The following is a 10,000-nucleotide window of genomic DNA, read 5'->3' as shown; positions in this document are numbered from 1 at the left end:
ACCTGTTGCCCTCGGCCGGCCTTTGGACGTGGCGGCCGAATGCTGGGTAGACCTGTTGCCCTCGGCCGGCCTTTGGACGTGGCGGCCTAATGCTGGGTAGACCTGTTGCCCTCGGCCGGCCTTTGGACGTGGCGGCCGAATGCTGGGTAGACCTGTTGCCCTCGGCCGGCCTTTGGACGTGGCGGCCTAATGCTGGTTAGACCTGTTGCCCTCGGCCGGCCTTTGTACCTGACGGCCGAATGCTGGGTAGACCTGTTGCCCTCGGCCTGCCGTTTTACCGGCCGGCCTAATGCTGAGTAGACCTGTTGCCCTCTGCCGGCCGGCCTAATGCTGGGTAGACCTGTTGCCCTCGGCCGGCCTTTGGACGTGGCGGCCTAATGCTGGGTAGACCTGTTGCCCTCGGCCGGCCTTTGGACGTGGCGGCCGAATGCTGGGTAGACCTGTTGCCCTCGGCCGGCCTTTGGACGTGGCGGCTTAATGCTGGGTAGACCTGTTGCCCTCGGCCGGCCTTTGTACCTGACGGCCGAATGCTGGGTAGACCTGTTGCCCTCGGCCGGCCTTTGTACGTGGCAGCCTAATGCTGGGTAGACCTGTTGCCCTCGGCCGGCCTTTGTACCTGACGGCCGAATGCTGGGTAGACCTGTTGCCCTCTGCCGGCCGGCCTAATGCTGGGTAGACCTGTTGCCCTCGGCCGGCCTTTGGACGTGGCGGCCTAATGCTGGGTAGACCTGTTGCCCTCGGCCGGCCTTTGGACGTGGCGGCCGAATGCTGGGTAGACCTGTTGCCCTCGGCCGGCCTTTGGACGTGGCGGCCTAATGCTGGGTAGACCTGTTGCCCTCGGCCGGCCTTTGGACGTGGCGGCCTAATGCTGGGTAGACCTGTTGCCCTCGGCCGGCCTTTGGACGTGGCGGCCGAATGCTGGGTAGACCTGTTGCCCTCGGCCGGCCTTTGGACGTGGCGGCCTAATGCTGGGTAGACCTGTTGCCCTCGGCCGGCCTTTGGACGTGGCGGCCTAATGCTGGGTAGACCTGTTGCCCTCGGCCGGCAGTGTTACCGGCCGGCCTAATGCTGGGTAGACCTGTTGCCCTCGGCCCGCCGTGTTACCGGCCAGCCGAATGCTGGGTAGACCTGTTGCCCTCGGCCGGCCTTTGGACGTGGCGGCCTAATGCTGGGTAGACCTGTTGCCCTCTGCCGGCCGTCTTTCCGGCTGGCCTAATGCTGGGTAGACCTGTTGCCCTCGGCCGGCCCTGGTACCGGCCGGCATAATGCTGGGTAGACCTGTTGCCCTCGGCCGGTCTTTGTCTGTGGCCGCCCGCGGCGTGGTAGTCCTGTTACCGTCGGCCGGCCTTGCAGCCCGGCCGCCGCGCGATGGCGCCCCGTCTCTTCCATCGGACGCGCGGCCCCCTTGTCGTCTCTGCAGCGGCGAGCACGCCTTCGGCGGTCGGCCTGCACGTCCGGCATGACCGCGGGCACTGGCAGCCCAGCAGGCAGCCCTGCTCTCGCGTCTTCTTCCCCCCGGCGAAAGGCGGGGCGTGAAGGCGGGCGACTTTCGGTCCCAGCCGTGCCCAGGTGTCCCTGCCGGCTCCGTGCGCCAGCATCCACTGGCGAGCTCCGCCGGCCTCTTCCCCAGCCGCGGCCCCTGTCCGCTCCGCCGTCATGGTGCCGGCACCCCACTTCCCCAAGCGCTCCCCGACAGGAGCAGGCAGCGTTGTCGCGCCCCCTCCCCGTGCTCGAATGGACCGCGGCCCTGCTCCGGGCTTCATTTCTGCAGCGCGCTCGCTCGCTCGCTCGCTCGCGCGCTCCCTCCCTCCCCCCCCCCTCCCCCCTCCCCCCGGCCGCCCACCCGCCGCGCTGCCGCCCTGCCGCAGGCTTGAGCGGCGCCGGGGCGGAGGAGGAAGGAACGCCACCCAAGCAAAAGGCTCCGAGAAAGCTGAACAGAGAGCTTCTTTGGCCAGGGACAGACGGCGCCAATCATCCCGCCGCCATCCCTGCTTGTGCACCAGGCTCTCCGCCTGCCGACCTCGGCATCAGCCTCCCGCCGCCGCCGTGTAAACTGCCCGGTGGGACCGTGGGCGGGGGCAGGAAGAGGCTGAAAGTGCTGCCAGGGAGGCTGATGGCGGAGGGCGGGGTCGCCCCCAACCGACAATGGGCAGGGCCCGAGGCAGTCTGAAAGCGCTGCCAGGGAGGCTGATGGCGGAGGGCGGGGTCGCCCCCAACCGACAATGGGCAGGGCACGAGACCGTCTGAAAGCGCTGCCAGGGAGGCTGAGGGCGGGGGGCGGGGCGCCCCCAACCGACAATGGGCAGGGCCCGAGGCAGTCTGAAAGCGCTGCCAGGGAGGCTAAGGGCGGGGGGCGGGGCGCCCCCAGCCGACAATGGGCAGGGGCCCGAGAGAGTCTGAAAGCGCTGCCAGGGAGGCTGACGGCGGGGGGCAGGGCGCCCCCAGCCGACAATGGGCAGGGGCGGGGAAAGTCTGAAAGCGCTGCATGGGAGGTTGATGGCGGAGGGCGGGCTCGCCCCCAGCGTTAATGGGTGGCTGCGGAAGACGGGGCAGGGACAGGGAGAGGGCAGGCGGCTTCGTGCCGGCCCCGGGCGCCTCGACAGCGAGCCCTCACGGCCCCCCAAACCCGCGCCGAGGCCCCAAGAGCTCTGCAGACCTTCCGCGGAAGAACCGGCCCGAAAGCGGCCACCCGCTTGCCGACGGCGGCGCCGGTCGCCTCGATGCAGCCGCCTCCGTGGGGCGGGAAGGGGCAGGGCGAGTTGTGCCAGGGCGCAGCGGCTTTGGGCCGAGTTTCGCTGCACGTACGTGCTTCCCCTGGCTGTGCTGCGGCCCGTGAGGTTCTGTTTTGTGGGGGGGGGGGGCTCTGTAGGTAGGGTCTCTGGGGGACGGGGGAGGAGGCGTGGGGTAGGGAGGACGCCGTTTGGGGGGGTCAGTGTGTCAGCAGGGCGAGAACCGGGCACAGGCCCTCCGTCAGCTCGGCTGTGGGCCCAAAGGGATCACAAATAAGATTTGGCAAGAGTTTTGTTTTCCGGAAAAGATTTTCTTTCCGAGTAAATAGAAGAGGCAATCATTCAAAAAAGGCAAAGAGGAAATGAAACAAATCAAATCAAATCAAATCAAAACAAAACAAAACAAAACAAAACAAAACAAAACGAAATAAAATAAAATAATAAAATGAAATGAAAAGAAATGAAATGAAATGATGAAATAAAATGTTGTCGAAAATATGTCTTGGTCTTGAAATCGATTCTGCCGGGCGGGGCAAGGCTGCTGGAGCACTTGGGCTCCGGAGCGTTAAGAGGCTGTGGGGTTTCCCCGGCTCCGAGATGGTACAAGGATGCCTCGTCTACCCGGATCCGCGAAACGTGGCCCGTCCCGCGGCGGCCAGGTCGACGCGGCTCCGGGGCCGGTGGCGTGGGACCGCCGTCGCCGGCGAAGGCGCAGCGGCGGCGGCCGTGGCCGCGACGACCAGGTCTACACGACTCCGGGAAACTTGGCCGGTCCCGCGGCGGCCAGGTCTACTGGGCTCCGGGATGGGCGGCCGCCGTGGCCGCGGCGACCAGGTCTACCCGCCTCCGGGACCGGCGGCGTGGGTCCGCCGTCGAGGGCGAGGGCGCTGCGACGGCCGCGGCGACCGGGTCTACCTAGCTCCGGTGCGACCCGGGCTGCGTGCAGCATGGCGAAGGTAGACCTGTGGTCCGCATCACGGCGTGGGCAGACCTGGTGTCCGCAGCATGGAGCGGGTAGACATGTTGTCCGCCGCATGGAGTGGGTAGACCTGTTGTCCGCGTAATGGAGTAGTTAGACCTGGTGTCCGCAGCTTGGAGTGGGTAGACCTGTGGTCCGCAGCAAGCCGTGGGTAGACCTGGTGTCCGCAGCATGCCCTGGGTAGACCTGGTGTCCGCAGCTTGGTAGACCTGTTGCCCGTTTCATGGCTGGGTAGACCTGGTGTCCGCAGCAAGCCGTGGGTAGACCTGGTGTCCGCAGCTTGGTAGACCTGTTGCCCGTTTCATGGCTGGGTAGACCTGTTGTCCGCAGCATTGAGTTGGTAGACCTGGTGTCCGCAGCATGCCCTGGGTAGACCTGGTGTCCGCAGCTTGGTAGACCTGTTGCCCGTTTCATGGCTGGGTAGACCTGTTGTCCGCAGCATTGAGTTGGTAGACCTGGTGTCCGCAGCATGCCCTGGGTAGACCTGGTGTCCGCAGCTTGGTAGACCTGTTGCCCGTTTCATGGCTGGGTAGACCTGGTGTCCGCAGCAAGCCGTGAGTAGACCTGTTGCCCGGTTCATGGCTGGGTAGACCTGGTGTCCGCAGCATGCCCTGGGTAGACCTGGTGTCCGCAGCTTGGTAGACCTGTTGCCCGTTTCATGGCTGGGTAGACCTGTTGTCCGCAGCAAGCCGTGAGTAGACCTGTTGCCCGTTTCATGGCTGGGTAGACCTGTTGTCCGCAGCATGCCCTGGGTAGACCTGGTGTCCGCAGCTTGGTAGACCTGTTGCCCGTTTCATGGCTGGGTAGACCTGTTGTCCGCAGCATTGAGTGGGTAGACCTGTTGCCCGTTTCATGGCTGGGTAGACCTGTTGTCCGCAGCAAGCCGTGGGTAGACCTGGTGTCCGCAGCTTGGTAGACCTGTTGCCCGTTTCATGGCTGGGTAGACCTGTTGTCCGCAGCATTGAGTTGGTAGACCTGGTGTCCGCTACATACCCTGGGTAGACCTGGTGTCCGCAGCTTGGTAGACCTGTTGCCCGTTTCATGGCTGGGTAGACCTGGTGTCCGCAGCATTGAGTTGGTAGACCTGGTGTCCGCAGCATGCCCTGGGTAGACCTGGTGTCCGCAGCTTGGTAGACCTGTTGCCCGATTCATGGCTGGGTAGACCTGTTGTCCGCAGCAAGCCGTGAGTAGACCTGTTGCCCGTTTCATGGCTGGGTAGACCTGGCGTCCGCAGCATGCCCTGGGTAGACCTGGTGTCCGCAGCTTGGTAGACCTGTTGCCCGTTTCATGGCTGGGTAGACCTGTTGTCCGCAGCAAGCCGTGGGTAGACCTGGTGTCCGCAGCTTGGTAGACCTGTTGCCCGTTTCATGGCTGGGTAGACCTGGTGTCCGCAGCATTGAGTTGGTAGACCTGGTGTCCGCAGCAAGCCGTGGGTAGACCTGGTGTCCGCAGCTTGGTAGACCTGTTGCCCGTTTCATGGCTGGGTAGACCTGTTGTCCGCAGCATTGAGTTGGTAGACCTGTTGCCCGTTTCATGGCTGGGTAGACCTGGTGTCCGCAGCTTGGTAGACCTGTTGCCCGTTTCATGGCTGGGTAGACCTGGTGTCCGCAGCAAGCCGTGAGTAGACCTGGTGCCCGTTTCATGGCTGGGTAGACCTGTTGTCCGCAGCAAGCCGTGGGTAGACCTGGTGTCCGCAGCTTGGTAGACCTGTTGCCCGATTCATGGCTGGGTAGACCTGTTGTCCGCAGCATTGAGTGGGTAGACCTGGTGTCCGCAGCATGCCCTGGGTAGACCTGGTGTCCGCAGCTTGGTAGACCTGTTGCCCGTTTCATGGCTGGGTAGACCTGGTGTCCGCAGCAAGCCGTGGGTAGACCTGGTGTCCGCAGCATGCCCTGGGTAGACCTGGTGTCCGCAGCTTGGTAGACCTGTTGCCCGTTTCATGGCTGGGTAGACCTGGTGTCCGCAGCATTGAGTTGGTAGACCTGTTGCCCGTTTCATGGCTGGGTAGACCTGGTGTCCGCAGCAAGCCGTGAGTAGACCTGTTGCCCGTTTCATGGCTGGGTAGACCTGGTGTCCGCAGCATGCCCTGGGTAGACCTGGTGTCCGCAGCTTGGTAGACCTGTTGCCCGTTTCATGGCTGGGTAGACCTGTTGTCCGCAGCAAGCCGTGGGTAGACCTGTTGTCCGCAGCATGCCCTGGGTAGACCTGGTGTCCGCAGCTTGGTAGACCTGTTGCCCGTTTCATGGCTGGGTAGACCTGGTGTCCGCAGCAAGCCGTGGGTAGACCTGGTGTCCGCAGCATGCCCTGGGTAGACCTGGTGTCCGCAGCTTGGTAGACCTGTTGCCCGTTTCATGGCTGGGTAGACCTGTTGTCCGCAGCAAGCCGTGAGTAGACCTGTTGCCCGTTTCATGGCTGGGTAGACCTGGTGTCCGCAGCATGCCCTGGGTAGACCTGGTGTCCGCAGCTTGGTAGACCTGTTGCCCGTTTCATGGCTGGGTAGACCTGTTGTCCGCAGCAAGCCGTGGGTAGACCTGGTGTCCGGAGCTTGGTAGACCTGTTGCCCGATTCATGCCTGGGTAGACCTGTTGTCCGCAGCATTGAGTGGGTAGACCTGGTGTCCGCAGCATGCCCTGGGTAGACCTGTTGTCCGCAGCTTGGTAGACCTGTTGCCCGTTTCATGGCTGGGTAGACCTGTTGTCCGCAGCAAGCCGTGAGTAGACCTGTTGCCCGTTTCATGGCTGGGTAGACCTGGTGTCCGCAGCATGCCCTGGGTAGACCTGGTGTCCGCAGCTTGGTAGACCTGTTGCCCGTTTCATGGCTGGGTAGACCTGGTGTCCGCAGCAAGCCGTGGGTAGACCTGGTGTCCGCAGCATGCCCTGGGTAGACCTGGTGTCCGCAGCTTGGTAGACCTGTTGCCCGTTTCATGGCTGGGTAGACCTGTTGTCCGCAGCAAGCCGTGGGTAGACCTGGTGTCCGGAGCTTGGTAGACCTGTTGCCCGATTCATGGCTGGGTAGACCTGTTGTCCGCAGCATTGAGTGGGTAGACCTGGTGTCCGCAGCATGCCCTGGGTAGACCTGGTGTCCGCAGCTTGGTAGACCTGTTGCCCGTTTCATGGCAGGGTAGACCTGTTGTCCGCAGCAAGCCGTGAGTAGACCTGTTGCCCGTTTCATGGCTGGGTAGACCTGGTGTCCGCAGCAAGCCGTGGGTAGACCTGGTGTCCGCAGCTTGGTAGACCTGTTGCCCGTTTCATGGCTGGGTAGACCTGTTGTCCGCAGCAAGCCGTGGGTAGACCTGGTGTCCGCAGCTTGGTAGACCTGTTGCCCGATTCATGCCTGGGTAGACCTGTTGTCCGCAGCATTGAGTGGGTAGACCTGGTGTCCGCAGCATGCCCTGGGTAGACCTGTTGTCCGCAGCTTGGTAGACCTGTTGCCCGTTTCATGGCTGGGTAGACCTGGTGTCCGCAGCAAGCCGTGAGTAGACCTGTTGCCCGTTTCATGGCTGGGTAGACCTGGTGTCCGCAGCATGCCCTGGGTAGACCTGGTGTCGGCAGCTTGGTAGACCTGTTGCCCGTTTCATGGCTGGGTAGACCTGGTGTCCGCAGCAAGCCGTGGGTAGACCTGGTGTCCGCAGCATGCCCTGGGTAGACCTGGTGTCCGCAGCTTGGTAGACCTGTTGCCCGTTTCATGGCTGGGTAGACCTGGTGTCCGCAGCAAGCCGTGGGTAGACCTGGTGTCCGCAGCATGCCCTGGGTAGACCTGGTGTCCGCAGCTTGGTAGACCTGTTGCCCGTTTCATGGCTGGGTAGACCTGTTGTCCGCAGCAAGCCGTGGGTAGACCTGTTGTCCTCAGCATGCCCTGGGTAGACCTGGTGTCCGCAGCTTGGTAGACCTGTTGCCCGTTTCATGCCCTGGGTAGACCTGGTGTCCGCAGCTTGGTAGACCTGTTGCCCGATTCATGCCTGGGTAGACCTGTTGCCCGCAGCATTGAGTTGGTAGACCTGTTGCCCGTTTCATGGCTGGGTAGACCTGGTGTCCGCAGCATTGAGTTGGTAGACCTGGTGTCCGCAGCATGCCCTGGGTAGACCTGGTGTCCGCAGCTTGGTAGACCTGTTGCCCGTTTCATGGCTGGGTAGACCTGGTGTCCGCAGCAAGCCGTGAGTAGACCTGTTGCCCGTTTCATGGCTGGGTAGACCTGTTGTCCGCAGCATGCCCTGGGTAGACCTGGTGTCCGCAGCTTGGTAGACCTGTTGCCCGTTTCATGGCTGGGTAGACCTGGTGTCCGCAGCATGCCCTGGGTAGACCTGGTGTCCGCAGCTTGGTAGACCTGTTGCCCGATTCATGCCTGGGTAGACCTGTTGTCCGCAGCATGCCCTGGGTAGACCTGGTGTCCGCAGCATGCCCTGGGTAGACCTGGTGTCCGCAGCTTGGTAGACCTGTTGCCCGTTTCATGGCTGGGTAGACCTGGTGTCCGCAGCAAGCCGTGAGTAGACCTGTTGCCCGTTTCATGGCTGGGTAGACCTGGTGTCCGCAGCATGCCCTGGGTAGACCTGGTGTCCGCAGCTTGGTAGACCTGTTGCCCGTTTCATGGCTGGGTAGACCTGGTGTCCGCAGCAAGCCGTGAGTAGACCTGTTGCCCGTTTCATGGCTGGGTAGACCTGGTGTCCGCAGCATGCCCTGGGTAGACCTGGTGTCCGCAGCTTGGTAGACCTGTTGCCCGTTTCATGGCTGGGTAGACCTGGTGTCCGCAGCAAGCCGTGGGTAGTCCTGGTGTCCGGAGCTTGGTAGACCTGTTGCCCGATTCATGCCTGGGTAGACCTGTTGTCCGCAGCATTGAGTGGGTAGACCTGTTGTCCGCAGCATGCCCTGGGTAGACCTGGTGTCCGCAGCTTGGTAGACCTGTTGCCCGTTTCATGGCTGGGTAGACCTGGTGTCCGCAGCAAGCCGTGAGTAGACCTGTTGCCCGTTTCATGGCTGGGTAGACCTGTTGTCCGCAGCATGCCCTGGGTAGACCTGGTGTCCGCAGCTTGGTAGACCTGTTGCCCGTTTCATGGCTGGGTAGACCTGGTGTCCGCAGCAAGCCGTGGGTAGATCTGGTGTCCGCAGCATGCCCTGGGTAGACCTGGTGTCCGCAGCTTGGTAGACCTGTTGCCCGTTTCATGGCTGGGTAGACCTGGTGTCCGCAGCAAGCCGTGGGTAGACCTGGTGTCCGCAGCAAGCCGTGGGTAGACCTGGTGTCCGCAGCATGCCCTGGGTAGACCTGGTGTCCGCAGCTTGGTAGACCTGTTGCCCGTTTCATGGCTGGGTAGACCTGTTGTCCGCAGCAAGCCGTGGGTAGACCTGGTGTCCGCAGCATGCCCTGGGTAGACCTGGTGTCCGCAGCTTGGTAGACCTGTTGCCCTTTTCATGCCCTGGGTAGACCTGGTGTCCGCAGCTGGGTAGACCTGTTGTCCGCAGCAAGCCGTGGGTAGACCTGGTGTCCGCAGCATGCCCTGGGTAGACCTGGTGTCCGCAGCTTGGTAGACCTGTTGCCCGTTTCATGGCTGGGTAGACCTGTTGTCCGCAGCAAGCCGTCGGTAGACCTGTTGCCCGTTTCATGGCTGGTAGACCTGTTGTCCGCCGCCGGCCTGGAAGTACTCCAAGGGGTCGCTGTTTCTCGCTGCCTCCGGCTATGTCATCGTAGAAGGCGGCGTGCGCCACTGCGCCCCCTCGGTCACGTACATCGGTTCTCTTTCCGGCCTCCGCCGCTTCGGGCCCATCTGTCCGTATTATGGGAACGAGGTGACGGGCCGTATCCCCACAGGCTGTTGCCGTGCCTGTGTCCGTGGCGGAGAAGGGCGGACGCGCGTGCGGTCGCCAGGGCCAGAAGAACACCGCCGATGTCGGGGCGAGTCGCGTGGCTTCGTCCGGCTTCCCGTCTTACCCAGTTCGACTGGGACAGGTTAGCCCAGAGAGAGAGACCGATGCGATCCGAGAGCCGCTCCCCGGCCCAGGCGAGGCTGCGTGCTCAGTCGGGGGAGAAGCGAGAAAGCCCCCAGAGAGACCGATGCGATCCGAGAGCCGCTCCCCGGCCCAGGCCGAGGCTGCGTGTTCAGTCCGGGGGAGAAGCGAGAAAGCCCCCAGAGAGAGCGATGCGATCCGAGAGCCACCGCGCTCCCCCGGCCCAGGCGAGGCTGCGTTGTTCCAGGCGGGGGAGAAGCGAGAAAAAGGCCCAGAGAGAGGGCGAGAAAGCCGCGAGTGTGTCCCGCTCCGGCCCGGCTGCTGCCGGTTTCGTGACAACGGGGAGCCGGGCGCCC

Source organism: Sturnus vulgaris, unplaced genomic scaffold (assembly GCF_052056855.1).
Source record: "Sturnus vulgaris isolate bStuVul1 unplaced genomic scaffold, bStuVul1.hap1 Scaffold_183, whole genome shotgun sequence".
Taxonomy (NCBI): domain Eukaryota; kingdom Metazoa; phylum Chordata; class Aves; order Passeriformes; family Sturnidae; genus Sturnus; species Sturnus vulgaris.
The sequence above is the reverse complement of the archived record's forward strand: the minus strand, read 5'-3'. Positions refer to the sequence as shown.